Here is a 13,720-nt window from a genome sequence, read left to right as displayed (position 1 = left end):
TTCTATGTCATCCTGCTGGCTTTCCTTTCCACCAAGATTCTCTCAAAGCTCATATCCAATTGTGGAAACAAATTTCTTAATCCTGATTTTTTAAAGTCCTTGTGATGTGATCCAGGGATTAAGCTCTCTGGCTTTGGAATCAGGCAGATGTTAATGTGGATCCTGGCTCTGTCATCCACCAGCTGCAGGACTCGGGGGGAGCCCCTTGCCTTCTGACCTTGTTTTCCTATCAGTATACTGGGCATGATAATAACTACCTCATAGATGATTGCAAGAATGTAATAAAATACAGTGTGGATAAAGTGCTTAGCGTGGGACTCAGCACACTAAAAGCACACAAAAAAGGCGGTACCATTATGATTGTGCGGTTGGTGCTGGGTTAGGCACCAAGAGGCTTGGAGGGAGGATATGAGGATGATCTCTCTCTTTGTGGGATTTATGATAAAGAGCTGAGATTTATAGTCAGGGATGAATGCTTAAAGGACAAGTAGCAGGGAAGGTATAATTAAGTGATGATATATATGAGATTGAGTAAAATATATTTTAAAAGAAAGGAGAAGGGGTGTATATTTTAAAATATATTTTAAAAGAAAGGAGAAGGGGCTGAATTCCAACTGATATTAGTGGGCATTTGACATCTTTTTACTTTCTTATTAAAAATTTAGCTTTAGGTTCTGATATCAGGTGCTCCCTTATCTAATCGTCAAAGCAGTTCAGCTAGGCATGGGAAAAGCATTTCCATCTTACACAACAAGGCACGTGACTCAGAGGAACCAAGGGACTCACCCCAAACCACACAGTCAGACACTTTCAAGGTTTTTTTAATAATGAAAGAGCATTTGTGGGTGTCTTTTAGTTCTTGGGATACATTTTGTTCCATTAAGATGAAATTCATAAAATATAAAATTATCAGCCAGGCATGGTGGCTCACACCTATGATCCCAGCACTTAGGGAGGCCAAGGTGGGTGGATCATCTGAGGTAGGGAGTTTGAGACCAGCCTGGCCAACATGGTGGAACCCTGTCTCTACTAAAAATACCAAAAAATTAGCCGAGCGTGGTGGCACATGCCTGTAGTCCCAGCTACTGGGAAGGCTGAGGCAGGAGAATTGCTTGAATCCAGGAGGCGGAGGTTGCAGTGAGCCAAGATCACGCCACTGCACTCCAGCCTGGGTGACAGAGCGAGACTCCATCTCAAAAAAAAAAAAAAAAAAAAAAGACAACAAAAAAAAAAAAAAAAGAAAAGAAAAAGAAAAATAGAAAAGGAAAAAAAAATAACCATTTGAAAGTATAGGCCGGGCGTGGTGGCTCACGCCTGTAATCCCAGCACTTTGGGAGGCCGAGGCGAGCAGATCACAAGGTCAGGAGATCAAGACCATCCTGGCTAACATGGTGAAACCCCATCTCTACTAAAAATACAAAAAATTAGCCGGGCATGGTGGCGGGCACCTGTAGTCCCAGCTACTCGGGAGGCTGAGGCAGGAGAATGGCGTGAACCCAAGAGGCGGAGCTTGCAGTGAGCTGAGATTGCGCCACTGCACTCCAGCCTGGGGGACAGAGCAAAACTCTGTCTCAAAAAAACAAAACAAAACAAACAAAAAAAGAAAGTATAGTACAATTGATTAATATAAAATTAACCATTTGAAAGTATACAATTGGTTAATATAAAATTAACCATTTGAAAATGGTATTTAGTACACTCACAATGTTGTACAACCACCACCTCTATCTAGTTCCAAACACCTTCATCACTCCCAAAATAAAACCTCATACCCACTAAGCAGCAACTCCCTCTTCCCTCCTCCTGTAGCCCCTGACAACCAGCAATCTGTGTTCTGCCTCTGTGGATTGTGAATTATGCTGTCATGAGCATTGGTGTGCATGGGTCTGTTTGAATACCTGTTTTTGGTTCTTTTGAGTATATATTTGGAGCGGAATTGCTGGGTCATATGAAAATCCTGTTTAATTTTTTGAGGAATTGCCAGTTTTCCACACTGGCTGCACCCTTTTACATTTCCACCAGCAGCATATGAGGGTTCCAATTTCTCCACATTCACACCAACACTTGCTATTGTGTGTGCGTGAGAGTGTGTGTGTGAGTGTGAGTGTGTGTGAGTGTGTGTGAGTGTGTGACGGTGTGTGGGGTGTGTGTGTGAGTGTGTGTGAGTGTGTGAGTGTATGAGTGTGTGTGTGTGAGTGTGTGTGTGAGAGTGTGTGTGTGAGTGTGTGTGTGTTCATACTATTGGAAGGGAAGTAGGTTGTCATTGTGGTTTTAACTTGCATTTCCCTAATGCCTAATGATGTTGAGCATCTTTTCATGTGCTTATTGACCATTTGCACACCCGCTTTGGAGAAACGTCAGTTCAAGACCTCTGCCCATTTTTAAAAATGATTGTTTGTCCTTTTTTGTTGTTGAATTGTAAAGATTCTTTACATATTTGGGATACTAGATACCTACCAGAAAGATGATTTGCAAATATTACCCCCCCTTCTGGGGGTTGTCTTTTTACTTTCTTGATAGTGTTTTTTGATGATCTTGAAGTCCACTATGTCTATGTCTCCTTAGTTGCTCATGTGCCTTTGGTGTCCTCAGAGCTGATATTTGAACCCTGGCCCTCTGGCAGCAGATAGAGGTCATTCCTGGTATAACCCAGCAGCCACTCTTGGGGCCACGAGGGGAGCTTGTGCCTGATGAACACTGAGCAGTGGGTCATGAGGTCTGGGGGTTCTGGGGCCAGAGACTGGGTGAACAGACAGTCCCAGGTGAGGGATTGGGGCTCCCACAGCTGTTTCTTCCCTCTCAGCTGGAGGATGGGAAGTGGGGTGGTCCCCATTCTAGATGCTTCTATGGCGCTGCACAGGAGGGGCTTGGAAAGGTACTGCTCTTAAAAGAGGGCAAATCTCCAAACAGAACCTTTGAGGCAGGGAACGAGGGGCAATCATGTGGGATGCAGGTGACAGCAAGATAGAGGAGGGAAGGGACAAGGTGGGGAAGAAAGAGAGGAATGTTTTGGGCTGAGGAAGGGACTAGAACAGATGTTGGAAAAACAGCTGCTTTTCCCAACACTCAAGCACAGACTCAAAGGCCTATCTGGGAGAAATAACAGAGCACGGGCAGCTTGGGGCTCCAGCCTGTGACCCCCAGGGTGCCCTGGAGACATGTGGAGTGAGGGCTTGCCTTGAGCGGCTGCAGGCTCAGATATAGGGATAAAGAGCACGTCTGGATCATCTACCAGGTGCCAGGTGTCTCCACATACATCATCTCATTTAACCTGTCTGGCTTATTCCCTGTGGAATAAGTATTTGTCTCCTGTACTTCACAGGTGGGTGAACTGAGACTCTGAGAGCTGAAATAACTTGCCAAAGGCCCTATTATAAATAAGGGACAGATTCAGACCAAGATTTGGACTCCTCTGACCCATAGCCTTGGATTCTTTCTGCTACAACAGAGCCACAGACAAATCAACAGTGACCCTCAGTGAATCCTAGAGGTTACTTAAAAGCAGGGGCAACCTCCACGTACAATTGGCTTAGAAAGTCTTGTTACTCAGGCCAGGCGTGGTGACTCAAGCCTGAAATCCCAGCACTTTTGGAGGCCCAGGCAGGCAGATTACCTGAGGTCAGGAGTTTGAGACCAGCCTAGCCAACATGGTGAAACCCCATCTTTACTAAAAACACAAAAAATTAGCCAGGTGTGGTGGTGCACGCCTGGTATCCCAGCTACTCGGGAGGCTGAGGCAGGAAAATTGCTTGAACCTGGGAGGTGGAGGTTGCAGTGAGCCAAGATTGTGCCACTGCACTCCAACCCAGGCAACAGAGCATGACTCCATCTCAAAAAGAAAAAAAAAGAAAGCCTTATTACTCAAAGTGTGATCTGTGGACCGGCTGCCTTGTGTGCCCTGGGTGCTGGTTAGAAATGCAGAATCAGGTCCACGCTAGGCCAACTGAATAAGCAACTGCATTTAACAGGATCCCTGGGTGATCTGTGTGCACACACATTTTAGGAAGCATGCATCTATGGGGTGTCATTTTAGACTTTTAAGAACTTTTGTTTTTAGAAATAAAGATAATAATAACAGTGATCATCATAATTGAGCTTAGCATCCTGATCCATCCACAGACTACTCCAGACTTTCAAAAATATCATCTGAAGAGAAGAGCTTATAAAGAGCTTTGCTTATCAACCAATGGCTGATCTCAGTACCTCTGGCAAGACAAAATGTTCTGCTCTCCCAACGAGATCAATATTACACTTCTGGTACTGTATTTATTTAGTTATCATTTCTGACATGTATTACATAAAATGCCCCTCTTCTTTCTGCTATCACTGGTTTATTTGAATTTCTCTTACATTCACCCTAAACCACACGGAAGCTTATGCAACAACCCAAATGGCGTCTCCTCCAAAGTCCTCTCTGCCCCCTGCAGTGGCCTTGGCTCCCTGCCCTCATCCCACAGGCATGACAGCTGTGTGCAGCCTCTGATTCTCTAGGCAACTTTGGGATCCAGCACTGGCTTAATCCTTGATGCCTTCTATTCTTTGAGGATTTTCTGGACACCATGAAGCTCCTTTTCAGACTCTCGTTCTCAGCTTTGCAGGTCTTAGAGACTCATAGAGAGAAGAGGTGCCTGGCTCAGAATCTAAGCAGGAAATACTGACCAGCATCTTCCTCCCATATCTAGATGGGGAATAGGGTGGGCCAGCTGGTAGGTCAGAACCAACCATGGGATCGGCTCTGCCTCTTATTAGGTGACATTGGGTAAATTACTCATTCTCTCTGAGCCTTTCTGGCCTCATCTATAAAATGAGGATATGATGCCAACTTCTGAGGGTTAAATTAGGTAACGCGAGTAAAATACTGGACACTGTGCCTGTTAAGGACTGTATGTTCACGCCCTGCCCCCAAATTCTTATGTTGAAATCCTAATCTCCAAAGTAATGGTATTAAATGGTGGGGCCTTTGGGAGGTGATTAGGTCATGAGGGTGGAGCCCTCATTAATGACATTAGTGCATTTATAAGAAGAGATCCCAGAGAGCTTTCCTGCACTTTCCATCTCGTAAGGACACAGGGGCAAAGAAGACATATGAACCAGGACGTAGTCCCTCATCAGACACCAAATCTGCCAGCGTCTTCATCTTGGACTTCACAGCCTGTAGAACTGTGAGAAATAAATGTTTGTTGTTTAAGCCACCGCATCTATGATGTTTCTGTTATAGCACCCAACCTAAGTCAATGTCTGTCACATACAGATATTAAATAAGAGGAGCATGTATTTTCATTAGAGAGTAAATCGTTGAGGGATCGTGTCAACAAATACCACGAATCTCTCAACTTTTAAAAACAAAACAATTAAAAAAATGTTAGTGTGCTTCCTGCATAAAATTCAACAAAGGACGACTGAAAAAATAAAAAGATAAATGACTCCTTTAAACACTTGATGCAATTTCTAACACACGACAAATGCAGTGTTGGCAAATAGCAGTGCACTAACCAAATTCACCCGTGCCATGTATGTCTATCTTAATGATCCACAAACTGAGAATGAATTTTACATGGCTAAAGATTTGTTTACGTATGAATACATATATATATATATATATATATGCATATATGCATATATATATATATATGCAGCAGAGACCATATGTGGGCAATGAAGGCTAAATTACTATCTTTCCTTTGCGGAAAATTATTGCTGACTCCAAATTAGAGAATAAACATAAGCAGGACCCATCCATATCACAGGCACACATGTTGGGAGCCTTTATGGATAACATTTAGTCTTCACACTAACCCCATAAGACACCCATTATCATCCCATTTTACAGCAGATGAGCACTAGGAAGTATAAATAACTTGACCAGGGTCACAAAACTAAGGACCTGCTGAGCCTGGATTGAGTACCAGTGCTGTAAACAAATTACCTTATTGCAGGTCTTCTGAATTGATTCTACAAAGAGTCAAAACCTAGAAAGGAATATCCACAAATGCCAAGGGGCCACTCTACACACGGAAGGAGATCCAAGCCTGTGGCCTTGTCAGGGAGGCTGAGGTCAGGCAGGTCCAGAGTGAAAATGGTCTGTCTGGGTCAAGGCAGGAGCTAAGAGCAGGGAGAGAACTGGGGTCTGCTGCCAGTGTGGGCTGCCCTGGGGCACATGTTGGGATGCTAGAAGACAAATAGGGTCTGGAGAGTAGGCTTTGCAGCTTACTTCCTCAACCCCATTGATCTCAACTCAATTTATCAGTGGTGGGGCCCTATGCACATGCTAGGTGTGGTCCCAAGTGCTAAGAGAATGCAAAGATGAGGAAGATCTACTCCCTGCCCTTCAAGGTCAAGCTAGTGGGTGGAGAACAGGCTGCAGAGATCAGGCCCATGCATCACCCCTACAGCTCAAATGGGATAGAAGAAGCATAGGCGAGTCCACTGGGGTCTCTTTTTTCTCTTTTCTCTCTCCCTCTATCCCTTCTTTCCTTCCTTCCTCCTTTTCTCCCTGTCTCCCTCCCTCCCTCCCTCCCTTCCTTCCTTCCTTCCTTCCTTCCTTCCTTCCTTCCTTCATCTCTCTGATATTTTCTGAGCATGATCAAAAGCCAGGTGCCGTGCTTGGTATAAAAGGAAACATAAAGAAGCAGCAGGCACATTCTTCATCCTCACAAGCTGGTGAGATGATGAGGAGAAGCATGGAGCAGAAGTCCACCACAGCACAGCAGAGGCATGTGCAGGCATCAGGGAAGCTGGAGGGGCCGGCAGATTGGGAGGCCCTCCAAAAGAGCTTGCCAGGCACAGTCAAGAAGACTTTACCAACAGGGTTCCATCTGATCTGGATCTTAAAGTGGCACAGTCAGAGCAAGGACTCAAAAAATGCAAATATACTGAGGCAACAGCCAACCCTGTGCAGGACCATTGCAAACAGTTCTGCAGGGTGCTCACCACACAAAGGGGACAATGAGTAAGGGCAAAACCCAGCCCACCCTCTTGTGATCAAATTGTGTACCCTGGTGGGTGCAGCGCTACACCTGCCCAAAGCAAGTGGGACTTTTTTTCTCCAAAAGTAGCCACCGCATCCCAAGTTGAGCACTGCCCAGCAGATGCACCTTTTCCTAAATGCCTGAAGAATTTATGTAAGCCAGCAATGCTCAGACTCTCTGACTGAGGATTTAGAGGGAGCCAAGCCTAAAGGGTCTGGAGCAATACGGCATCTTACCTTTAAAGCACACCAATAAAAGCAAAGCAAACATTGCTCCCTCTGTTTTACAGATGAGAAGGCTGAGGCTCCAGGAGGCAAACCAGCCTGTTCAAGGCCCCATGGTTTTTTAGTGGCACCACTCAAAGAACCCTTACTTGTGGCAGTCCTCCCTCCCAGCCCTGCAGCCTCTGAGGGGGTTCCTAGAAATGCAGGAAATAGGACAGGGAGAGCTGACTCCAGGGCTCAGTCCTCAGCGTCACAAACCCAGGGCTCAGTCCTCAGCATCACAAACAATGACTGGGCCACAAGATGGTGTCATGTCTTTACAACTCCTTGGAAACTCAAATTCCTTGGGGTCGGAAGACTTCCAAGTTCTTTATAAACAGCAATCATCGTATTCATGACTATATTCAACACAGGCCTGGTGAAAATAACAATAGCCTCAAGAGCAGCAATACATTGCGGTAATTTTCTAGTCAGCTTCTATTTTCTAATGTAGTGCTACATGTTAAGGTCTTTTGTATCCCTGTAAGTGAGGAGTTAGAAAAAGAGAGTATAAGTGATGGGGGTAATGTTTATTGGCGAGAGGACGGAAAGGGAAAAAAGAGAGGGTCACTTACATTAAGAATTCCAAGAGTGTCTGGGCGCAGTGACTCACATCTGGAATCCCAGCACTTTGGGAGGCCGAGGTGGATCACTTGAGGTCAGAACTGCCAGAGTGGAGCAGTGTAGGGTGCTGGGAATGTCGCATAATGTGATTGAGGTGACATTTCTTTATGTAGATACAGACACATGTAAAAATGCATTGAGCTCTCCACTGAAGATTTGTGCATGCTGTATCAGTCATGCAAAGGAGAAAGGTCCCTGCCATGTACCTTTCTACCATAGGCCATTTCATGCATTGTCTGGTCCCATCGTCATGCACGCCTGTGTGGAATGATTGACAGCTTCATAGAGGAGGGGACTCAGTTCTGCCACTTGAACACACAAGCTCAGACAGTCTGCTGGAAAGTCTACTTCTTTACCTGAAAGTGATTCAAGTTAAGTTCGATTCCATGGAATCATCTGTCCACCATTGGTCACAATGGAGGGGGCACATCAGCCTCTGTCACCTTCCTCCCCCTCCCTGCCACACTTGCTCATCATGCTAATTGATGTGGATGCCTTTGTCTGCTCATGAGTGGGATGACAGGCTGGCTGTTGTAACAAGAAGGTACACTCCATCTAAAGAGTCTTCATGTCTCACTTCTCCTTGTGCCAGCTGCTTGAACACATCATGGAAGGACGGGCATGGCCCCTTCTTCCTGCTTAGTGTAAAATACTCCATTGCACACCTTTGTTAAGCTGTCATAAAACTGTTTAAAAACCCTAGCTGGAAGGCCGAGGCAGGCCTACTGTTTCCATGATACTTAAAATGAGATCATTCACTGTTAAACCTGGAAAACCACTGTGTGTGTTATGTATGTGTGTGTGTGTGTGTGTGTGTGTGAGAGAGAGAGAGAGAGAGAGAGAGAAAGGAGAGAGAGAGGTTAATGCAGAAAGTAAACACCCCAAATCCCTTTTATCTTAGAGACTGCCTGGTTGTTTTTTCTGCTGAGCTGTTAGTCTGGTCAAAGGACATGGACAAATGTGTGTTCATTTAAAATGCTCCTCAAGTGGCTAATTTGTGCAGGGGTTTGGAAGAACTGGTACAATAAGTGCAGAAATTGGGGCAGGGCTGCGTGTCATTCATCAGCCCCTGCCTGTGCCCGCTTCAGCCTCATTGTGGTTGGTAATACCATGTTTGTTGAACTGAGCAAGGAAAAGCTAAAAAACAATCCATCTCAACTGTGTTCTCCTAGAGATCAATCCAGGCATGCTCACATCTAATCGAGTCAAATCCCAGCCACCAAGTAATTACTGAGCTGCTATTATGGACCAGAACATATTGTCTTCAGTTGTTTCCTATTTCATTCAACAGGCATTAGCTATTAAGTTCTGTATCTATTGGAAACTGTGTTGGGTATGGGGCAGTCAGTCACAAAGGGGTAAAACCAGAAGCCTCACCTTAAATAACCCTAGAAAAGGACGGACACACGAACTGATAAATATAAGAGTGTGCTGACTCTCCTGGCATGTGCAAAGTGCAGAGAAGCATTTTGGCTGGGGGCATTTGGAAGGCAGATACGTTACAACAGAGTAATCTCACTGCAAGTTCAGAAGTTCAGAAGAGGAAAGGGAAGAAAACAGGTATTGGCTAATCTCCTCTGTGTTCCTGGAACTGAGTTAGGGGTTATCCACACAATGCCTGTCGCTCTTCGAAAGACCCTTGTAAAGAAAGGGATTTTCCTCCTTCTGCAGATAAGGAGACGGAGCCTCAGAGAGGTGAAAATGACTGTTCAGGGTCGTGGAATTAGAATGTAGCAGGTTCAGGAGTTGGATTGTACTTTTCCTGACACAGGAGAGGGGGCAGAGGGTAAACGGGGTGGTGGGGTTGGGGAGGCTGGCTGGGTAGTATATTCTACAAAGAGTTTGCACTTTGTCCTTCAGGCAAGATTGCAACTTGGCAGCACAGGGGCCAAATTTGGATCCTCATGAGCCTTAAAAAGCAATGAGGAGAAGTATAGAAGGTAAATTCTAGAATAAATGCCTGGTCTGTAATCACAGTTCCACCTCCCACCAGTCGTGTGATGTGGGGCAAGTTACTGAACTTCTCTGTCCTCATTTATCTCCTCTGTAAAATAGAGATATTCATGACCAAATCTGTCTCCCAGGACTGTCTGGAAGGTTGCATGGGTCATACATGTTGCCCCACATTGAGAAATGCTTGGAATATAAGAAGTGCATAAAAATTGCTAACCATTCTGATGGATATACAGCACGGTCTCTGGGAACTAAGAAGCGCTTAATAAACGACTATTATTCTTATAATGCATTTTATCAAAAATTACCAAATATCTTGAATAATTAGTTAACCTCTTTCACAGTAAGGCAAAGCAGGGGTGTGTTTATTATCCACTGATCCCATCTTCAAGCAGGGACATTGGGTTATAAATTGAGTACATGGCCAGGTGAGGTGGCTTATGCTTATAATCCCAGCATGTAGGGAGACCAAGGCAGGAGGATAGCTTGAGACCAGGAGCTTAAGATCAGCCTGGACAATACAGGGAGACCCCATCTCTATAAAAAAATAGCAGCATGGTGGCGCACACCTGTGGTCCCAGTTATTGAGGAAGCTAAAGTGGGAGGATTGTTTCAGGGAGGTTGAGGCTGCAGTGAGCTGTGATTGCATCACTGCACACCAGCCTGGGCAACAGAGTGAGACTGTGTCCCAATAAATAAATAAATAAATAAATTAAATAAATAAATAAATAAAAGTATAAAACCTTTTATGACAGCTCAGATGTTAGAGAACAAAGAAAAGTCATTTTCTTGACTCACTGTGAGCTTGTACTTCCAGATGTGCAGCAGGGATGTGAGGGAGTGAATGTCTATTTGCAAATGGGCTCATGTGGTTTGTCCTGTGGGCTCCTTCAGCTGTGGGCTTGGAGACAGTCAAAAGTTTCTTACTCTGAAATGCTGCTTGAAAACTATCTCAGGTCCCTGGAACAGCTAGATTTTTCTTTAGGCTCTACCACCAGTTGTGTAATCTTGGACATGTCCCTTTCCAATTCATGTTCTTACTGGATCTTTTTACTGTTTCATGTAATAAATGGAAAAGTAATAGAAATTAAGAGATGCATCTCAAATTACAGACAATTAGCCTAAGGATATGATTGGAATGAGGAGAACACACTAGACTGAAAACTCCTGGCCAGATCTGAAAGTCGAGAGGATTCTGCACTCTACAGGGCAGGTGGAGCAGACCCCCTCTTCCCCCAGGAGTCCCCTCAGCTCCTCACAGCTTCTCCTGTCTCGCTACCCTGGCCACCCCAGCTGTTGCTGTTCCACCCCAACTCTGCATGGGCTCAGGCCCCCGCCCCCACCACTACCATGACAGTCTTCTCAAGGGGTCCATCTCTCTGTGGTTGCTGAAGTGGGAGACGCCCATCCCCCAGCCATGGCTGTGCACCAGTACCCTGGACAGGGCAGGAAAAGTAATGTCCATGGGGAGAACCGTGGGCTGATGGGAAGTAGGGCTGATGGGAAGTAGTACAGACATTCTGCTCCCTCCCTCCTCCCACCCTCACAGTCTGTTCCGAGGTGCTGTAGTCCCTAAGCATCCTGGAAGACAGTCCAGGAGATAGAACAGTCAGTGCACTTGGCACCAAATGTGGCCAGCTTGGTAACACGACCTCTCATTTGTCCCCTTCCTTCCCTGCCTACCTCCTTCTCTCTCTCTCCCCAGCTTCTCTGGGATCATTCTCTCTGGTAAAGTAGCAGCATGTCAGGTTTTCATTAGTCTCAGCTTTCTGGGAAAGCCAGGCTGAGACAGATTCTAAAAGAAAGTAATTTCTACTCTCATTAATTGGGATGGCTAAAGAGAGGAAGGAAGGGAAGAAAGGTGAAGGAGAGAGAAAAAGAGAGCCATTGGCTGTCGATGTATCATATTGAAGAGGTATGGTGAGTATTACAGGAGTGGAAACCAGTTCAATGCACGGAATTTGAAACCAACTGCCTGGGTTTGCATCCCTCTTAATAATTACAAACCTGTAATTGAGCAAGTTACTTAACCTTCAGTTTCCTCATCAGCAAAGTGTGAATAATAACCCTAAATGTCATAGGGGTTTTGTGCATTTAAAAAGTGCTAATATTTGTAAAACACCTAGAACGCTGTCTGATACACTGTAAGTATTATCTACGTCTTCATTAAATGTACAAATCAACAAACAACTCCCTTGAATTTATAGGCAGGACTCTGAGGAAGTCAGTGAGTTTCTCTGGGCCACAGTTTCTTCAGCAATAAAATGACAGATCTGAATTAGTAATGTTCAAGTGTCTGCCAGTTCTGACCCTTGATATTCTAAGGATAACCCAGGCACCAACATGAATTCGGCCCCTTTGTGGCGCAGGAATATTCTGAAGAGCTTATATATATGGTCTCAAGGTTGGAAATATCATGCTATAATTAATCCTCGCAAGAGCTCTGTGACATTGTGGTGCGTTCTCCTGTAATTTACACATGAGAAAAAGGAGGATCAGAGAGGTGAAGTGGCTTGTCCATGGTGCAGAGTGAACTGAAGGGTTAGGATATAAACTTGGATCTGGTTGAGTCAAAAGCCCTTCTTTGCAGTACAGAACCCACTGATTAAGTAAGACTGGAGATACCTAAGCTTCGGTGTTGAAGATGTAAATAGCAAGGCTGGTTGCATTCTTGGCAATTTTTCGATTATGGAAGGGGTATCCTTCTGCATATTTGACAAATCACAATTATAAAAACACAAATGGTCTGGGGCAGATGTGTGAAATGAGATGGATTCATATTTGTGCTGCGTTATAAGGGTCTGAATAAAGAATAACATACAGGCTGGGTGTAGTGGCTCATGGCTGTAAGATCAGCACTTTGGGATGCTGAGACAGGAGGATCCCTTGAGGCCAGAAGTTTGAGACCAACCAATACACGGACAACATAGGGAGAACTCATCTCTACATCAAGCACAAAAATGAGCTGGGCATGGTGGCAATGCCTGTGGTCCCAGCTACTCAGGAGGCCGAGGCAGGAAGACTGCCTGAGCCCAGCAGCTGGAGGCTGTAGTCATGACTGAACCACTGCATATCTGCCCACAGGACAGAGCAAGACCCTGTCTCAAAAAAAAAGAAAATGCTATTTGGATTAGAATCCACTTGCTTGTTTCCCTGCCTGCCAGGCTGTGTGTTAAATCTGGCACATAGTGGGTACCCAGCCCAGGACTCCATGTGGCTGTTGCAGCTTCCCTAACAATTTTGGATAAATAAGTGAATTTTTTAATTAGTTTTTTTTTGCAAGATGCTGTCTGTTTGTTATCATAAAGCACTTCATATTTTATTAAAGAAACAATTGCATAAAATAAACAATCTATGGTTTCTTTTGTCACCTTCACAGAAGAACTGCCATTGGAGAATTTCAGAGCCTTTGACTTCGTCTGTCGATTTAGAAGTGGAAGATGCTGAGAGGTCATGGGTGCGGGGACTGAGCAAGAGAGCCGCACACCCATAATGTCGTCTCTCTGCCTTGGGTCCCGTTTCTGTGCGCATCCTATCATGTTCCTTCAGTCCAAGCTAACGGCATTTGCTGTGAGTTTGTTTTGACACTGTCACACTGTCCCCAGGGTGACATTGACAAGCTTTCTTTTCACCTTGGTATCACAGTACCAGATACATTGCTCATGGGTATCAGAATCATTTCACCTTGACACCAAACCCTGGCATCTACAGATTTCAAGTAACAGGCTTCTGCTTCCAGGGAAAGCTCAGACAGTCCCTCATGTTGGGGCGAGCAGAACATGACAGCCCATCTATTTGGCTGAGATTGCCTTTTTATTTAAGGCCGCAGTGGGCCTGCATTTACAGAGATATGCAAATATGTGAGTGGATAAATTTGTTATTCTATTTAAATCAGCTTCATTTGAGCATCTT

This window comes from Gorilla gorilla, chromosome 7, assembly GCF_029281585.2.
Source record: "Gorilla gorilla gorilla isolate KB3781 chromosome 7, NHGRI_mGorGor1-v2.1_pri, whole genome shotgun sequence".
Taxonomy (NCBI): Eukaryota; Metazoa; Chordata; class Mammalia; order Primates; family Hominidae; genus Gorilla; species Gorilla gorilla.
The sequence above is the reverse complement of the archived record's forward strand: the minus strand, read 5'-3'. Positions refer to the sequence as shown.